Source organism: Saimiri boliviensis, chromosome 11, assembly GCF_048565385.1.
Source record: "Saimiri boliviensis isolate mSaiBol1 chromosome 11, mSaiBol1.pri, whole genome shotgun sequence".
In the NCBI taxonomy this organism is placed as follows: Eukaryota; Metazoa; Chordata; class Mammalia; order Primates; family Cebidae; genus Saimiri; species Saimiri boliviensis.
The window spans coordinates 31,258,256-31,277,377 of NC_133459.1; the positions used below are offsets into that span (position 1 = coordinate 31,258,256).

The window sequence follows — 19,122 nt, forward strand, 5'->3', positions numbered from 1 at the left end:
GAACGGCCTCTGAGACAAAACATAAAAGAGGATGGCGAGTACGTCTCGCTTCTTAATCATGTTACTGATACCAGTGCCATATTTTGACATTATGCAAAATTGATACTGAGATGCCAGCAAGGTCATTTTATCTCAGTTTTGCAACAGCTAATTTGAAACCACAGGCACAGTGAGCAGACCGCATGCTGTCACCGGTCCTGAGGACACTGCAGTATTTGAATGGTGAGAAGTGACAGCACTCAGAAAAGGACATGCCACATTTCTATGGCTTCTTTACCCTAGGGTCTCAAAGGACATTATTGCTTTCAGTAGTTCTCATTCCTTAGAAAATAATGCACCAGAATAATTCATCCCTAAGAACTCTAGATGATTGGTATTTTACCATTTTTACTCCATCCCAGTGCCAAGCTTCCGTGTTTTTCTGGTGTGATTGATATATTAGAATTTTTACTTTATAAGCTATGATGCAGCCATAATACGTTTTGGCCACTTTAAGTCTGTAGCTTTTATGATTTCACATTGAGTAAAGGTCTGGAAATGTAGCACAGAAGTCTGGGTAATGGAAGCAAATAGCCTGTTTTTGACAGGATTATGATTTAAAAGCAGAATTAAATTATCTTTCTAGAATTTAGGGGTACAAATTCTGTACCCTCAGCCTTTGACCTATAACCTCTTTAGGAAAAAGGACTCATTTCTCTGTCTCTAATCTTTCATAACCAGAAAATACCAAATAATTAAGTACACCTGTTTAACAGCAAAATACACCTAAAACAATTAATATACAAAGTATAACCAATAGTTTCTCTCATTTTTATAATATCTAAAAAAAACCCAACAACTTATGCTGGCGTTTTATAGTATAACTTGATTTATTTCAAGATCTCATTGTAAGCAGCACAAACGTATGTAGAATATCATGTAACTACAACAAATAGTTTTTGAATCTATACTTCATATGATATAGTTTCTATGACAGTAGCTATTGAGCTATAGTGATCAACTAAAGCTCCCCATACTAAAGATGGGCTTTCAAGGAAACCTCTGATAAAGTGACATTTAAGCAAAGACTCGTTGGGGAGTTGGAGAACAAGTTATGCGAAGATCCTTCACTCCTGGGTGAGGAATGTTCCAGACGCAGGGACGTCAGGAATGAACTTGGTACCTTGGGAAGCATAAAAGCAGTGAGATGACAGCCGCAGGTAGGAGAGATCTTTCAGAGATCTGGCAACACTTTTAGACCAGACTAAAGGAAGAAAGATTTCTTTCTCAGTAAAATGGGAGCCACTGGAGGTTAGAGTATTTAACTTCATTTATTTTTGTGAAAGGGATTGTATTAGTCCATCTTTAGAAAGAACTCCCTAAGACTGGGTAATTTATAAAGAAAAGAGTTTAGCCTGGTGCGGTGGCTCATGCCTATAATTCCAGCACTTTGGGAGGCCGAGGTGGGCAGATGACCTCAAGTCGGGAGTTCAAAACCAGCCTGACCAACATGGAGAAACCCTGTCTCTACTAAAAATACAGAATTAGCCAGACGTGGTGGTGCATGCCTGTAATCCCAGCTACTTGGGAGGCTGAGGCAGAAGAATCACTTAAACCCAGGAGGCAGAGGTTGCAGTGAGCCAAGATAGGGCCATTGCACTCCAGCCTGGGCAAGAAGAGCGAACTCCATCTCAAAAAAAAAAAAAAAAAAAAAAAAAAGAAGAAGAGAGGTTTAATTGGCTCACAGTTCCACAGGCTGTAAGGGAAGCCTGACTGGGGAGGCCTCAGGAACTTAACAGTCATGGCAAAAGGCAAAGGGGGAAGCAGGCCCATCCTACATGTCTGGAGCAGGAAGAAGAGAGTGAAGGGGAGCGGGGGGTGCTACACACTTTTAAACAACCAGATCTCATGAGAACTCAGTCACTATCACAAGAATAGCAAGAGGGAAATCCACCCCCATGAGCCAGTTCCCTTCCACTAGGTCCCCTCTCTAACATGGGGGTTTACAATTCAGCATGAGATTTGGGCAGGGGACACAAATCCAAACCGTATCAGGGATCTTCTCTTGTATCTGCCACCTAGCTATTTTTGTGTATTAATTTTATCATAAATTGGCCCTTTTACTAAATTCTTTTGATTCTAGGTTTATGTAATTGGCTTTATTATGATATAATTTAGGCTGGGCCTGGTGGCTCACACCTGTAATCTCAGCACTTTGGGAGGCCAAGGATCATGAGGTCAGGATTTTGAGACCAGCCTGGCCAACATGGTGAAAGCCCATCTCTACTAAAAATACAAAAACAAAAAAATTAGCTGAGTATGGTGATGCACACTTGTAATCAGGTACTAGGGAAGCTGACGCAGGAGAATTGATTGAACCTGGCAGGCGGAGGTTGCCATGAGCTGAGATTGTGCCACTGCACTCCAGCCTGGGCGACAGAGCAAGACTCCATCTCGAAAATAAATTAAAGTATAATTTACATACAATAAAATGCTCCCATTGTAAATGTATAGTTTAATGTTTGACATGTTCATATGTAATAATCACCATAAATTATATTTGAAACATTTTCATCATCTAAAATTTTCCTCATGCCTTTTTATTCTTATGCCATTTTGTTGTAGAGCCTCCTGTTTTATTCCCAGTTTCAGGCAGCTGTAATCTCCCTTATGTGATTATAGATTAATTCTGCCTATTCTAATATTTCATATAACTGGACTAACACAATAGGTATTCTTTTGTATCTGGCTTCTTTCATTAAGACTAATGATTTTGAGTCATTTATATCATTGCTTGTATCAGAGGCTTGTTTGTTTCTATTGTTCAGTAGTATTCCATGGTATGGATATAATACAATTTGTTTATTTATTCACCAGTGGATAGACATTTTCTTTCCAATTTTGGGGTAATATGAACAAAGCTGCTATGAAAATTCTTGTTTAAGTCTTTTTGTAGACATGTGTTTTCATTTCTCTTGGATAAATACCTAGGAGTAGAATTGCTGGATCTTAGACTAGGCATAACTTTATTAGAACTGCTAAATAGTTTTCCAAAGTGACTGTAGTATCTTGCATTTCCACCAGCAATGCATGAGACATCCAGTTTCTCTACATCCTTGCCAACACTTGGCATTGTCAGTCGTTTTGTTTTTAGCCATGACAATGGGTATGTAATGACATTTCCTTGTGGTTTTAATTTACATTGCCCTAATGACCAGTGACATCTTTTCACGTGCCAATTTTGTTTGTTTTCTGTTAGGAAGCCTCAGGTTTCACCCTGCTGGCCAGGCTGGTCTCGAACTCCTGACCTTGTGATCTACCCTCCTCAGCCTCCCAGGGTGCTGGGATTACAGGTGTGATCCACTGTGCCCAGCCTATTATTTTGTTTTTGTTTTTTATATAAAAAAAATAAAGACAAGGTTTTGCTGTGTTCCCCAGGCTGGTCTTGAACTCCTGGTCTCAATCAATCTGCCCACCTCAGTCTCCCAAAGTGCTGGGATTACAGGTGTGAGCCACTGCCCCTGGTGTACTTCATGCTTTTTGTGTCTTTTTTTTTTTTTTTTGAGACTGAGTCTTGTTCTGTCGCTAGGCTGGAGTGCAGTGGCACAATCTTGGCTCACTGCAATCTCCACCACCCCTGTTCAAGCGAGTATCCTGCCTCAGCCTCCTGAGTAGCTGGGACTACAGGCGTGTGCCACCACACCCAGCTAATTTTTGTATTTTTAGTAGAGATGGGGTTTCACCATGTTGGCCAAGATGGTCTCGATTTCTTGACCTTGTGATCCACCTGCCTTGGCCTCCCAAAGTGCTGGGATTACAGGCATGATCCACTGCACCCGGCCTATTATTTTATTTTTTATAAAAAAATAGAGACAAGGTCTTGCTGTCTTGAACTCCTTGTTTCAAGCAATCTACCGACCTTGGTATCCCAAAGTGCTGGGATTACAGGTGTGAGCCACTGCCCTGCACACTTTTTGTGTCTTAAGAAATCTTTGCCGGCCGGGCGCGGTGGCTCAAGCCTGTAATCCCAGCACTTTGGGAGGCCGAGGCGGGTGGATCAAGAGGTCGAGAGATCGAGACCATCCTGGTCAACATGGTGAAACCCCGTCTCTACTAAAAATACAAAAAATTAGCTGGGCATGGTGGCTCGTGCCTGTAATCCCAGCTACTCAGGAGGCTGAGGCAGGAGAATTGCCTGAACCCAGGAGGTGGAGGTTGCGGTGAGCCGAGATCGCGCCATTGCACTCCAGCCTGGGTAACAAGAGCGAAACTCCGTCTCAAAAAAAAAGAAGAAAGAAATCTTTGCCTACCCCAAGGTCCCAAAGACTTTCCTTTATTTTCTTCTGAAATTTAGCTTTTACTATGATTTTTAAATTTTTTTTCTTTTTTTTTAAAGATGAGGGTTCACCATGTTGGTCAGGCTGGTCTTGAACTCCCGACCTCAGGTGATCCACCTGCCTTGGCCTCCCAGAGTGCTGGAATTACAGGCATGAGCCACTGCGCCTGGCCCTACTATGAACTTTTTCTATGATCCTTGTCAAATGAATATTTATATGTTATATAAAATAAGGATCAAAATTATTTTTTCTTCTGTAATGGATATCCAGTTGTTCTGGCACCATTTGTTTGGAAACATGAACCTTTCACCATTGAGTGACTGTGACATCTTTGTCAAAAGGCAGTTGATAAAGTGAACCTGACTAAAAAGTTAATTGATAGTATTTTCATGTGTCTATTTCTAGACTCTATTCTATTTCATTGATCTATGTACCTATCTTACTGCCAATAATACACTGCCTTAGTTACCGTAGTTATAGTCAGTCTTATATTTTAGGTCCACTAAATTCCCTTTAAATTTTAGAAGCAGCTTGATAATTTCTACAAAGATAAATTTGCTTGGATTTTGTTGGGATTACATTAATTCTGTATGTCCACTTCAATAGAATTGACATATTAACTTTCTAATTCGTGTACATGTCTTATCTTTCCATTTGTTTAGATTGCTTATATTTCTCTCAAGTATTTTACAGTTTTAAATGTATAGAGCTTGCAGGCCAGGAGTCATAGCTCATACCTGTAATCCCAGCACTTCGGGAGGCTGAGGTGGGCTGATCATGAAGTTGGGGGATCAAGACCATCCTAGCTAACATGGTGAAACCATGTTGCTACTAAAATACAAAAAATTAGCCAAGCGTGGTGGCATGAGCCTAAAGTCCCAGCTACTGAGGAAGCTGAGGCAGGAGACTCGCTTGAACCCAGGAAACAGAGGTTGCAGTGAGCCGAGATCGCACCGCTGCACTCAAGCCTGGGTGACAGAACGAGACTCCCTCTCAAAAAAAAGAAAAAAAAAGACAGCAAGCAAACTTGCAAATAATTTAGTTATATTGACCCGTAAGTATTTTTGATACTCTCACGAATGCATTGTTAAAAAATTTTATTTTCCAATTATTCATTGCTAACATAGAGAAATAAAACTGATTTTCATATGCTGATCCTGTATCCTGTGACCTTGTTAAATTCAGTTATTCATTCAAGAAGATTATTTGTAGGATATTCTATGTACATGATTGTGTCATCTAAAAACAATAACAGTTTTAAATTTTCCTTTTTACCCTTTTTTTTTCTTTCCAGACAGAGTCTTGCTCTGTCACCCAAGCTAGAGTGAGTGGCATGATCTCAGCTCATTGCAGCCTCTGCCTTCCGTGTTCAAGCTATTCTCCTCCCTCAGCCTCCTGAGTAGCTGGGACTACAGGCTCACACCACCACACCCGGCTAATTTTTGTATTAGTAGTAGAGACGGGGTTTCACCATATTGGCCAGGCTGGTCTTGAACTCTTCACCTCATGATCTGCCTGCCTCAGCCTCCCAAAGTGCTGGGATTACAGGTGTGAGCCACCGTGCCCAGCCCCTTTTTACTCTTTATGCCTGTTACTTCTTTAACATCACTTATTGCACTGACTAACATCTCCAGGACAATGGTGAATAGAAATAGTTGAGAGCACAAATCTTTGCCCTGTTCCCTGTCTTAGAGGGAAAAGCATTTGATCTTTCACAGTTAAGTAAGATATTAGCAGTTGGCTTTTTGTAGATGGCTTTAGCAGCTGAAGAAGTTTCCTTCTATTTCTATTTCACTAGAGTTTTTATTATGAATGAGTGTTGGATTTTTCAAATGTCTGTTCTGTTGAGATAGCCTTATTTTTATCTTGTTCTGTTAATGTGGAGGATTGTACTGATATCTTTTTTTTTTTTTTTTTTTTGAGACGGAGTCTCACTCTCACCTAGGCTAGAGTGCAATGACGTGGTCTTGGCTCACTGCAACTTCCGCCTCCCGGGTTCAAGTGATTCTCCTACCTCAGCCTCCCAAGTAGTTGGGACTACAGGCACATGCCACCACACCTGGCTAATTTTTGTATTTTTCATAGAGACAGTGTTTCACTATGTTGGCTAGGCTTGTCTCGAACTCCTGACCTCATGATCTGCTCACCTCCGCCCCAAAGTGCTAAGATTACAGGCATGGGCCACCACGCCTGGCCTGATTTTCAACTGTTAAACATCTTGTATTCCAGTGATAAACCAAATTTGGTATTATCCTTTCATATATATTTGATTTTAAAATATATTTTTTTAATTTTTTGAGACAAAGTCTCGCTTTGTCACCTAAGCTGGAGTGCAATGACATGATCTTGGCTCACTGCAATCTCTGCTTCCTGGCTTCAAGCAATTCTCCTGCCTCAGCCTCCCAAAGAGCTGGGATTTTTTTTTTTTTTTTTTTTTTTTTTTGAGATGGAGTCTCGCTCTGTCGCCCAGGCTGGAGTGGAGTGGCATACATACCTATACTCCTAGCTACTCGGGAGGCTTGAGGCACAAGAATCGCTTGAACCCAGGAGGCGGAGGTTGCAGTGAGCCAAGATTGCACTACTGTATTCCAGCCTGGGCAATAGAGTAAGGCTCTGTCTCCAAAAAAAAAAGAAACAGAGAGAATTTTCAAGTTTAATGAAAATACTGGAGAAAAAGTCACTGTCCTATGGTGTTGGTAGAGATATAAGTTGATATAGTGGGGCCAGCCTCAGTGGCTCACGCCTGTAATCCCAGTACTTTGGGAGGCCAAGGTGGGTGGATTGCTTGAGGTCAGGAATTCGAGAACAGCCTGGCCAACATGGTGAAACCTCATCTCTACTAAAAATACAAAAATTAGCTGGGCATAGTGGTGGTGGGCACCTGTCATTCCAAACTACTCAGGAGGCTGAGGCATGAGAATTGCTTGAACCCAGGAGGTGGAGGTTGCAGAGAGCTGAGATCACATCACTGCATTCCAGCTTGGGCAATAGAGTGAGACTCAGTCTCCCAAAAAAAAAAAAAAAAAAAGATACAGTGTTTTGGGAAAGCCATTTGTCAGTACCCACTTAGCAACTGGACTTCTAGGAATTAAATTATGTCCTAAATGCTTGTCTTAGTCCATTTCTGTTGCTATAGCAGAATACCACAGACTGGGTAATTATAAAGAACAGAAGTTTATTTGGCTCACAGATCTGATGCCAGCATCTGACAAGGATCACAGGATAGTGGAAGGCATCCCATGGCAAGGAAGCACAGAAGCAACACAGAGAGACAACATAAGGGCCGAACTCTTAGCAAGAGCCCACTTTCATGCTAACTAACCCACTCCTGAGATAGTAGCATTAATCCATGCATGATTGAGGTGCCCAGATGACCTAATAATCTTTTTTTTTTCTTTTTTTTGAGACAAAGTGTTGCTCTGTCGCCCAGGCTCTAGTGCAGTGGCATGATCTTGGCTCATTGCAACTTCTGCCTCCCGAGTTCAAGCATTTCTCTGCCTCAGCCTCTCAAGTAGCTGGGATTACAGGCATGCACCACCAACCCCAGCTAATTTTTTTATTTTTAGTAGAGATGAGGTTTCACTATCTTGGCCAGGCTGGTCTTGAACTCCTGGCTGAGATGGACCTCGTGATCCACCTGCTTCAGCCTCGCAAAGTGCTGGGATTACAGGTTTGAGCCGCTGTGCCCGGCTCTAATCATCTCTTTAATCTACCTCTTAATACTGTTACATGAATTTGGTAGGGACATTAAGACCATAGCAATGCTCAAGGATCTATATTGAAAAAAAAGTTTTTTTTTTTGAGATGGAATTTCACTCTTGTTGTCTGGCTGAAGTGCAGTGGCGCAATCTCAGTTCAGTGCAACCTCTACCCCTGCAGGTTCAAGCAATTCTCCTGCCTCAGCCTCCCAAGTAGGTGGGATCACAGGTGCACGCCAACATGTCCAGCTAATTTTTGTAATTTTAGTAGAGATGTGGTTTCGCTACATTGGCCAGGCTGGTCTCAAACTTCTGACCTCAGGTAATTGACCACCTCACCCTCCCAAAGTGCTGGGATTACAGATGTGAGCCACTGCGCCCTGCCTGCAAAAATATTTGTTGCAGCATTGAATTAGTCTTGTCCTCACACTGCTATGAAGAAATACCAAAGACTGGGTAATTCGTAAAAGAAAGAGGCTTAATTGACTCAGTTCTGCATTTCTGGGGAGGCCTCAGGAAACTTACAGTCATGGCAGAAGGTGAAAGAGAAGCAGGCACCTTCTTTACAGGGTGGCAGGATGGAGTGAGTGCCAGCAGGGGAAATGCCAGATGCTTGTAAGACCATCAGATCTTGTGAGACTCACTTACTATCATGAGAACAGGATAAAGGAAACTGCCCCCATGATTCAATTACCTCCACCTGATCCCACCCTTGACACATGGGATTATGGGTGGGGACACAGTTTAACCATTATTTAAGCATTATTTAAGCATTTATTTATCATATCAGAAAAATGTAAAGTTGGCTGGGTGAGGTGGCTGACGCCTGTAATCCCAGCACTTTGGGAGGCCGAGGTGGGTGGATCACCTGAGGTCAGGAGTTTGAGACTGGCCTGGCCAACATGGAGAAGCCCCATCTCTAAAAAAATTTAAAAATAGCGCCAGGCGCGGTGGCTCAAGCCTGTAATCCCAGCACTTTGGGAGGCCGAGGCAGGTGGATCACGAGGTCGAGAGATCGAGACCATCCTGGTCAACATGGTGAAACCCCGTCTCTACTAAAAGTGCAAAAAATTAGCTGGGCATGGTGGCACGTGCCTGTAATCCCAGCTACTCAGGAGGCTGAGGCAGGAGAATTGCCTGAGCCCAGGAGGCGGAGGTTGCGGTGAGCCGAGATCGCACCATTGCACTCCAGCCTGGGTAACAAGGGCGAAACTCCGTCTCAAAAAAAAAAAAAAATTTAAAAATAAATAAATAAATAATTTAAAAAAATAAAAATGTAAAGTCATGACCCAACTGCCTTATTTCAAAGAGAACAGAGGAATTATTAGATTTTTAACTGAGAGGATATGCTAGTACAGGTTGAGTATCCCTAATCTATAGTCGCAGCCATTCGGGAGGCTGAAGTAGGAGAATCACTTGAACCTGGGGTCAGGACGTGGAGGTTGCAGTGAGCCGAGATTGCACCATTGCACTTCAGCCTGGGTGACAGAGTGAGACTCCATCTCACACACACAAAAAAGATGAGCCATTGATTCAATACTTGTGTAGCAGTATTCCCAGATGCCTTGTTTTGCACTTGTCTGACATAACCATGCGTATATTATGTCTCTGTGTTAGCACAGTATCCCGGGTTTGTCTGTCCTCCACAGACAAGGTCATATAAGGACTGAGCAAAAGCTGGGTCTTTGGGTCCTTAATGAGAATGTGAAGTTCCAATCTGTAGTGAAGTGACTCAGTCTTTTTTATTTAATAGTGTCTGGGAGATTTGGGATTTCAAAGCCCATTCCTAGTAGAACCTGGCCTATCTTAAACATGGAAGAAACCGTTATAGATGGAACTCCTTGAGAACTAACTCATTATAGGTTCTTCGTCTCTCTATATGTTCATATTTCTAACTTTCATACAGTACTTTTTTTTTTATTTTTTTGAGATGGATTGTTGCTCAGTCACCCAGGCTGGAGTGCAATGGTGTGATCTCAACTCACTGCAACCTCCACCTCCCAGATTCAAGTGATTCTCCTGAGCCTCAGACTCCCGAGTAGCTGGGACTACAGATACACACTGCCATGCCTGGCTAATTTTTTGTATTTTAGTAGAGATGTGTTTCACTGTAGTTAGGATTACAGGCACCCACCATCATGCCTGGCTAATTTTTGTATGTTTGTAGAGATGGGGTTTCACCATGTTGGCCAGGCTGGTGTCGAACTGCTGACCTCAGGTGATCCACCCACCTCAGCCTCCCAAAGTGCTGGGATTACATACGTGAGCCACTGCATCTGACCAGTTAATGTATTTTAACAATAACCACTCTGCCCGGGTTCAGTGGCTCATGCTTGTAATCCCAACACTTTGAGAGTCCGAGGCAGGCAGATTGCTTGAGCCCAAGAGTTTGGGACCAGCCTGGGAAACATAGTGAAACCCTATCTCTACTAAAAATACAAAAATTAGCCAGGCATGGTGGTGTACCCCTGTAGTTCTAGCTACTCTGGAGGCTGAGGTGGGAGGATTGCTTGAACCTGGGAAGCAGAGGTTTTAGTGAGCCAAGATTGTGCCACTGCACTCCAGCATGGGTGACAGAGTGAGACCCTGCCTCAAAAAAAAAAAAAAAAGAAAGAAAGAAATCAGGTTAAGTAACTGAATCTGGTGGTGGTTCAGGGTAGAAATGCAGATAGTGAGGCATTAATATAGTCTCAGCAAATGATGCCTGCTCTCATGGCTTCTGTTCCACACCTTATGGGAGATCCTAGCCCATGCAATAGGAGTAACATAAGAAATGAGACATAAAAATGGAACTAGATGAAATAAAACTCCTTATTTGCAGGCATATAATGATCTACAAATAATGTTTCAGAATATCTTTGGGTTTTCTTTTTTCTTTCTTTCTTTCTTTCTTTCTTTTTTTTTTTTTTTTTTTTTTTTTTGAGGAGGGTGTTGCTCTGAGGTGCCGGCTGGTGCAGTAGCACCATCATGATTTACTGCAGCCTCAACCTCCTGGGCTCAAGCAATCCATCCTCCCTCAGCCTCCCAAGTAGCCAGGACCACAGATATGTGCCATTTTCTTATTTTTGTAGAGACAGAGTCTCCATATATTGCCCAGCTGGTCTTGAACTCTTGGGCTCAAGAGATTCTCTCATCTGGCCTCCCAAAGTGCTGGGATTATAGGTGTGAGCCACAGCACTGGACTCAGAAAATCTTTGGATAAACCATTAAAATTAATAAGAGACTTTAGCTAATAAGAGAGGTTGCCATACATAAGATTAATATACAAATATGAATAGTATGCCTATAAACCAGTAATAATGCCATAGGAAAAAATTGTCCATTCACTATAGCAATAAAATCTATGATCAGTAGGAATATAACAAAAATACGTAAGATCTTAACAGAGAAAATAACATTGAGGAGTATGAAACAAGACCTGAATAAATGGAGAATTATACCATGTTCATGGATAGTGAGACTCAACATTATAAAGATGTAAATTTTCCCCTCAGTTAAGCTATAAGTTCAATGCAATAATGAAGCTTGTCAAACTGATGCTAATGTTTATGAGCGAGAAGGGTCAACAGCATTTTTGAAAAAATATTACTTGAGGTGGGGCAACTCATTGTAAAGTTTTGATAATTAATACTGTGAAATACTGGTGCACAGACAGGCAAATGGATCAACTGAAATGAATAAAAAAATCATAAATAGATCAATGAATTATGGACACTAGATGCATAACAGTAGTAGCATTACAAATTAGTGGAGAAGGCTGGGTGTGGAGGCTTATTACTGTAATCCCAGCATTTTGGAAGGCCAAGGTGAAAATATCACTTAAGCTCAGGAGTTTGAGACCACCCTGGGCAACATGGCGAGACCCTGTCTCTATTTAAAACAACAACAAATTACTGGGGAAAGGATAAACTGTTCAATAAATGGTACCAGAAAAGTCGTTTATATGGGAAAAATATTAGAATACCATATACAAAATAAATTCAAGTAGATGAAAGCTCTAAAAGTGAAAAACAGGACTTTAAAAAATGTCTTTGGCTGGCCAGGGTGGCTCACACCTGTAATCCCAACACTCTTGGAGGCCAAGGAGTGCGGACTGCCTGAGCTCAGGAGTTTGTGACCAGCCTGGGCAACACAGTGAAACCCCATCTCTACTAAAAAAATACACTACAGCCTGGGCCACAGAGGGAAACTGTCTAAAAAAAAAAAAATGTATTTATGTCCTTGAGTTAGGAAAGGGTTTTTTAAAATACAGAAGACTCATACCATTAACTGATTGACATATTTGACCATATTAAAACTAAAAGTGGGGTTGAGTGTGATGGCTCATGCTTGTAATCCCAGCACTTTGATAGGGAGGCCAAGGTGGGTGGATCATCTGAGGTCAGGAGTTCGAGACCAGGCTGGCCAACATGGTGAAACCCTGTCTCTACTAAAAATATAAAAATTAGCCAGACGTGTTGCTGGGCACCTGTAATCCCAGCTACTTGGGAGGCAGAGGTAGGAGAATTGCATGAACCCGGGAGACCTAGGTTGTAGTGAGCTGAGATTGCACCACTGCACTCCAACCTGGGAGACAAAGCGAGACTCTGTCTCAAGAAAAATAAATAAATAAAAAATAAAAATACAAAAATTAGCCAGACGTGGTAGCACAGGCCTGTAATCCCACCTACTCAGGAGGCTGAGGCAGGAGAATCACTTGAACCCCGGAGATGGAGGTTGCAGTGAGATCGTGCCATTGCACTTGAACCTGGCTGACAAGAGCCAAACTGCATCTCAAAAAAAAAATAAATAAATTTAAAAGTGGCTGGGTGCAGTGGCTTACATCTGTAATCCCAGCACTTGGGAGGCTGAGGAGGCTGGATCGCTTGATCCCAAGTATTTGAGACCAGCCTAGGCAACATAAGGAGACCCCATCTCTACAAAAAAATTAAAATTAACTGAGTGTGGTGATGTGCACCTGTAGTTCCAGATACTCAGGCAGGGACTGAGGCAGGAGGATCACTTGAGCCTGGAGGCTGCAGTGAGCTGTGATCACACCCTGCACTCCAGCCTAGGCAACAAAGTGAGACCCTGGCCAGGCACAGTGGCTCAAGCCTATAAGCCCAGCACTTTGGGAGGCCAAGGTGGGTGGATCACCTGAGGTCAGGAGTTTGAAACCAGCCTGACCAACATAGTGAAACACTGTCTCTGCTAAAAATACAAAAAATTAGCCAGGCATGGTGGCGCATGCCTGTAATCCCAGCTACTTAGGAGGCTGAGGCAGGAGAATCGCTTGAACCTGGGAGGTTGCAGTGAGCCAAGATTGCACCACTTACTCCAGCCCGGGCAACAGAATGAGACTCCGTCCCAAAAAAAAAGATCAGCAGAGCTGCCCTGACAAGTCTGGACTAAATCAGCCAATCCACAGGCAAATTAGCTAAATAAAATCATTTATCACTTAATGAAGGATGTTGTTAGTCGATTTTGTTTTGTGTCAACATCATAGAGCATACTTACACAAATCTGGATGGTATAGCCTACTACACACCTAGGCTATCTGGTATAACCTACTGCTTCTGGCCAGCATCACCATAAACATACCTGAGTAATATGTTATGCTACAGTGTTGCATCACTGGGCAATAGGAATCTTTTAACTCCATTATAATCTTGTGTGGCCACCACCATATTTATGCAGTTGGTTGTTGACTGAAACGTCACTACACTGAGCATGATTGTTCTTATAAGTGTATAACACTCTTTTTGTGGTTGTTATGCAGTGCTGGTTAACAATATCGTAGTGAGCAAGCAATGGTCAGTAAACATATTAAAAGTTAATTCTATTTATATTTTATCTCTGACCATTTTTAAAATTTTTTCTTTTTATTCGTTGTTTTATTTTTTTGACCATTTTAAACATACTTATTTCATAGTCTATCAAACTTTTGTTGTTTCCTGAAATTCTTGGATTTCTAATTCTGTTTGTGATGCCTGCTGATTCTTCTTTATTGGTGGTTTTTGTTGTTGTTGTTGTTGTTTTGAGGCGGAGTTTCGCTCTTGTTACCCAGGCTGGAGTGCAATGGCGCGATCTCGGCTCACCGCAACCTCCGCCTCCTGGGTTCAGGCAATTCTCCTGCTTCAGCCTCCTGAGTAGCTGGGACTATAGGCATGTGCCACCATGCCCAACTAATGTTTTGTATTTTTAGTAGAGATGGGGTTTCACCATGTTGACCAGGAAGGTCTCGATCTCTTGACCTTGTGATCCACAGGCCTCAGCCTCCCAAAGTGCTGTTTGTTTTGTTTTTTTGACATGTAGTCTCGCTCTGTCACCCAGGCTGGATTGCAGTGGTGCGATCTTGGCTCACCACAGCCTCTGCCTCCCAGGTTCAAACAATTCTCCTGCCTCAGCATCCTAGGTAGCTGGGATTACAGGTGCCCACCACCATGCCCAACTAATTTTTGTATTTTTAGTAGAGATGGGTTTTCACCATGTTGGCCAGGCTGGTTTCAAACTGCTGACTTCAGGTGATCCGCCCACCTCAGCCTCCCAAAGTGCTGGGATTACAAGCATCAGACACCGCACCTGACCTGATTCTTCTTTATAAAGAATGATTTCCTTATGAGCTTTAACATTTTTGAATTATTCATTCAACAACATTAATTGAATATCTGTTATCCAATTCAAAGAGCTGGAATATATAAGTAAGCAAAATAGACAAAGTCTCTGCTGTCTTAGCCATTACATTTTAATTTTAGTAGGAGAAGACAGATAATAAACAAGTAAATAAAGGCACAGCGAATGGAAGGAGTGCTTATATAGGTTGGTAAAGGAAAGCCTGTCTGATAACATGACATTGGAACAGAAACCTATAAGAAGTGAAAATGTGAGCTCTGTGTGTATCTGATGGAGGAATGTTCCAAATAGAGGGACTGGCAAGTACAAAGGCTCTGTGGCAGGAACGTGCCTTGAATGTTCAGGAACAAGCAGAGGTCCTGGTGGCTAGAATGGAGTGAGTGAAGGGCAGAGCAGTGGAGATGAGGTTAGAGAAGTCCTGGGAGGGGAAGCATGCAGATCATATGGGGCCTATTAGGTCATGGGGAGAACTTTGGAGTTGGATGATAAACAACTGGAAGGTTTTATGCAGAGCAGTAATGTGATTTCACTTAACGTTTTAGAAGGATCCCTCTGGCTCCTATATTCAGACTAGACCAAAGTTGCAAGGAGGCTGTTAAAATAGCCTCTAGGGCTGGGTGCGGTGGCTCACGCCTGTAATTCCAGCACTTTGGGAGGCCCTGGCAGGCTGTTAAGGTCAGAAGTTCGAGACAAGTCTGGCCAACATGGCAAAACCCATCTGTACTAAAATACAAAAATCAGCTGGGCATGGTGGCTGGCACCTGTAATCCCAGCTACTCAGGAGGCTGAGGTAGGAAAGTAGCTTGAATTCTGGATGCGGAGTTTGCAGTGAGCCTCGATTACGCCACTGCACTCCAGCCTGGGCAACACAGCAAGACTCTGTCTCAAATAAATAAACAAAACAGCCTCTAGATGATAAGTGGTGGTGACTTGGATCAGCGCTCGTGGAGAGAAGTGGTAGGATTTTGCTACTTGGAAGGTAAAGCCAACAACGTGGAGTCGAAGACAACTCAATGTCTTTGATCTAAACGGCTGGTAAAATGGAGGTTACTGCTTCCTAAGATGGATGAGACTGTAGGACAGGTAGATTTTGGATGGGGGTGAAAAAAAAGTATGGTTTTGCACATATTAAGATGCTGTGATTGGCTGGGCATGGTGGCTCATGCCTGTAATCCCAGCATTTAGGAAGGCCAAGGCAGGAGGATCACTTGAGCCCAGCAGTTTGAGACCAGGCTAGGCAACATAGTAAGACTGTCTCTATTTAAAATAAATAAGTTTTTTAAAAAGATGCTATGATATTATGAAATATGTTTGGTCTTCATCCCCCTTTCCTGGCGTACAACTAAAATCCTTAGCATCTCCAAAGTGATGTCTTTTTGTATGCTAATGAATTGACTGATGGCTGGCTGGCTGGCAGCCTCTAGGTAGCTTAAGGTTTGGGACTGGTCACCAGAAAGATCAGGCAGGAGTAGAGAGGTAGGACTTTCAGCCCACCCTGCCAGCCTCTGGGGAGGAGAGAGAGGCTAAAAGTTAATTTGATCACTAATGGCCAATGATTCAATTAGACATGCCTACATAATGAAGTTTCCATAAAACCCAAATGGACTGGATTTGGAGTGCTTCCAGATAGCTGAACATGTGGAGGTTCTTGGAGGATTGTGTACTTGGGGCAGGCATGGAAGCTCCAAGCACCTTCCCACATGCCTTGCCCTATGTTTTTCTTCACCTGTATCCTTTGTAATATCTGTTATAATAAACCGGGAAACTTAAGTGTTTCCTTAAGTTCTGTGAGCTACTCTAGCAAATTAATCAAACTTAAGGAGGGCGCCATAGGAACCACAATTTTAGCTGGTCAGTCAGAAGCACACATAAAACAAGCTGGGGCCTGCAATTGGCTCAGAAGTAGGGGGATGCCTTATGGGACTGTGCCTTCAACCTGTGGGATGTGATGCTCTCTCCAGGTACATAGTGTTGGAATTGAACTGAATTACAGGACACCTCGATGGTGTCTGATGCAGACCTGATTGCTTGCTTGGTGCTTGAAACTGTGAGCCTGGATAGGATCCTAAATACTCCCTAGGGAATGATATAGGTAGAGAAGGTATTTGAGGCCTGAGACCCAGTACCTTCCAAAATTTGGAGATTAGGAAAATGGAGAAGAACCAGCAAAGGAGACTGAGAAGGAGTAGTCAGTGAGGTAGGGGAACCATGAAGGAGTGGTGCCCTGGTGGCCAAGTGAAGAAAGTGTTTTAGGATGAAGACAATGATCAACTGTGTGGGCAAAGTGAAGACATGATCATTGGATTTGATAACACGCAAATTACTAATAACCATAAGAAGAATGGTTTTGGTCAGGCCCCATGGCTCATGCCTGTAATCCCAGGATTTTGGGAGGCCGATTCGGGCAGATCACCTGAGGTCAGGAGTTCAAGACCAGCCTAGCCAACATGGTGAAACCCCATCTCTACCAAAAATACAAAAATTCACCCAGTGTGGTGGCATGCGCCTGTAATCCTAGTTACTCAGGAGGCTGAGACAGAATAATTGCTTGAACCCAGGAGGCAGAGATTGCAGTGATCCGAGATCAAGCCACCACACTGCAAGAGAATGACACTCTATCTCAAAAAAAAGAAAAAAAGAATGGTTTTGATTTGATTTATGGTGATGAAAACCTGATTGGAATGGGTTCAGAAGAGACAGGAGGAGACGTGGAGACAGCAAATACAAACAAAACAAAGCAAAACTATTTCAATGAATTTTGTGTAAAGGGAGTTTACACAAAGAAAATAAAAATGGGCTGGGCGCGGTGGCTCAAGCCTGTAATCCCAGCACTTTGGGAGGCTGAGGCAGGTGGATCACGAGGTCAAGAGATCGAGACCATCCTGGTCAACATGGTGAAACCCCGTCTTTACTAAAAATACAAAAAATTAGCTGGGCATGGTGGCACGTGCCTGTAATCCCAGCTACTCAGGAGGCTGAGGCAGGAGAATTGCCTGAACCCAGGAGGCGGAGGTTGCGGTGAGCCGAGATCGCGCCATTGCACTCCAGCCTGGGTAACAAGAGCAAAACTCCGTCTCAAAAAAAAAAAAAAAAAGGAAAAGAAAAGAAAAGAAAAATGGAATAGTAGCCAAAAGTAGATGTGAAATTAAGGGGAGGTTTTTGTTGGCACATTTGTTTGTTTGTGTATTTGTTTGTCTGTTTTCCAGTTACTCACCTCAGCCTCCCAAAGTGCTACCATTATAGGCGTGAGCCACCACACCCAGCCTCTGTTTGTTTTTAAGATAGGAGATACTTGATATCATGTTTGTACAATATTGGTAATTACTCACTTTGTGTACAGAGGGGAATGATTTTGAGTTCAGCTTAAGCACAGCTTATTTCTGCCTGGCTTGGATTCAGAGACCCACCCCTCCTGAGCAATGTTGCATTTGCTTCTACAAAGTGTCCTGAAGGCACCACCAGCCCAGGACCAATTTTCAGGTTAATTTTTCTTTTCTTTTTTGAGATGGAGTTTCACTCTTGTTACCCAGGCTGGAGTGCAATGGCGCGATCTCAGCTCTGCCTCCTGGGTTCAGGCAATTCTCCTGCCTCAGCCTCCTGAGTAGCTGGGATTACAGGCACGAGCCATCATGCCCAGCTAATTTTTTGTATTTTTAGTAAAGACGGAGTTTCACCAAGGTGACCAGGATGGTCTCGATCTCTTGACCTCGTGATGCACCCGCCTCAGCCTACCAAAGTGCTGGGATTACAGGCTTGAGCCACCGCGCCTGGCCTTTTTTTTTTTTTTTTAACTTTATTTTAATTTATTTTATAGAGACGGGGATCTCACCATGTTGCCCAGGCTGGTCTCGAACTCCTGGGCTAAAGCGATCTTCCCGCCTCAGCCTCCCAAAGTGTCGGGATTACGGTCGTGAGCCACTGCGCTTGGCCCAGGTTAATTTTTCAGGTTGAAATTTCCCACACCAATCAGGTAAATTAAATCTGGTCTTTGGAATCTCACAAGGCAAACCACTGGGCTTCGATATCTCACCTAGGGCCTTTTTTTCCCTACTCAAAGGCCCTGCAAAGACAAACTTTCTTTACCTTCTCCTTGGACTTATGGTAGGAATTTTTAGTCCTTTTTCACTAAGGTAGTGGTCCTCAGAGGGTTCTAACTTCCCAGCTCTCAGCTCCAATAGATCAGAGTTTGGTACTGGTAAGGACCTAGTCCCTAAGCCATTCCTGGTCCTCACAGCTTGGGCTGTGCTCCCTCTACTTAGCTGGCATCTAGGGATTTCTACATCTTTCTTGCAAGCCCAGCCACACGTTTAAAAAACTTTGGCTATATTTTATCCAACTTCTCTAAGGATTTGTGGCAGGAAAGTTTTCACCACTATTTTGCTGGAACCAGAAATTTTTCTCCTCACTCTACCTGGGTAATTCCTGCTCAACTTTGTGGTCTCAGTTTAAATGTTACTTCTCAGAGAGGTATCCTTAAGCTTCTCCATCTCAGTGTA

The 19,122-nt window shown here is 42.9% G+C and overlaps 1 protein-coding gene across 6 annotated transcripts in view; it reads left to right on the forward strand.

The window, feature by feature from the left end:
• ZBTB8A (zinc finger and BTB domain containing 8A) overlaps window positions 1–19,122 on the forward strand; it is a 57,061-nt gene that overhangs the window by 24,413 nt on the left and 13,526 nt on the right. The window lies entirely within an intron of this gene.